The sequence below is a fragment of the Aptenodytes forsteri genome, unplaced genomic scaffold (assembly GCF_000699145.1).
Source record: "Aptenodytes forsteri isolate BGI_AS27 unplaced genomic scaffold, ASM69914v1 Scaffold294, whole genome shotgun sequence".
In the NCBI taxonomy this organism is placed as follows: domain Eukaryota; kingdom Metazoa; phylum Chordata; class Aves; order Sphenisciformes; family Spheniscidae; genus Aptenodytes; species Aptenodytes forsteri.
The window spans coordinates 15,722-16,654 of record NW_008795676.1 but is presented as its reverse complement, the minus strand read 5'-3'; positions in this window follow the sequence as shown (position 1 = coordinate 16,654).

Here is a 933-nt window from a genome sequence, read left to right as displayed (position 1 = left end):
TGCACAGCTTACCAGCTCCTACCCACCTCTGAGACAGGTTCTTGGCTATCAGGGTCAACAGATCTAACAGATCTTTGTTCTTGAATGAAGATTATCCCAACTCATGTCAGAGCTCATCTTGTACAGATTTTCCTCCAGGCTTTTCAGGTGGCTTCAGGCCACCAGAGAAGACTGATACTTCCTATTTTTCCTTAATGTCCTGCTACTTGCATTAGGCTTTACAGTAACTCTGCTCCCAGCACCCATGGTTAGTCTAGAGCACACAGCTTGGGACTGAAGGAATCTCCTGGGCCGTCAGGTCTTGTCCCATGTTACCATACACAACCACATCACTGCTCCTTTTGGAAATGTGAGGAGCTCCATCCTAAAGGTAATTATTATTTTTGCCCCATTATCTCTACTGGAAGTATTTCTCAAATCGTAAGTTCTCTTATGTTTAGAAATCATCTGATTTTTAGCTTAAATGTATTAATGGGCAGTTCATATCCATTTGTTCTTGATGACAACACCCGTGATGATACACTGAGCCTCAGTAAGGCAAGTTTTTACGAATATTCCCTGTGCCTGTGGTATCTGTTAAAATTTGGTGCAAGGGTCCTTGGCATTTCTTAGCTCCCCCAGATTCACATCGGCCTCACGGGAAACGGACGGGTGTGCTGGCTGTGAGGAGAGACGGGCGCTCCGGTGGCCGTGGGGGATTTTGGTGCCGTATGGGAACCCGGCATTCAAGGTGTGGTACCGATGCGAATGTGGACTGGGGACGGGTGTACACAGCAGCCAGGAGGTGAAGGCGCTGGGGGTAGCTGTGGGTGACTAGATGTGGGTCCTCTGGCCATGGCGCGTCTGTGCGGGCGGGGGTGCGGGGAAAGGGGCTGGCTGTGGCGGGTGGGGATGGCCGGTATGTTGGGATATTTCGGGGGAAGGGGGTATGCG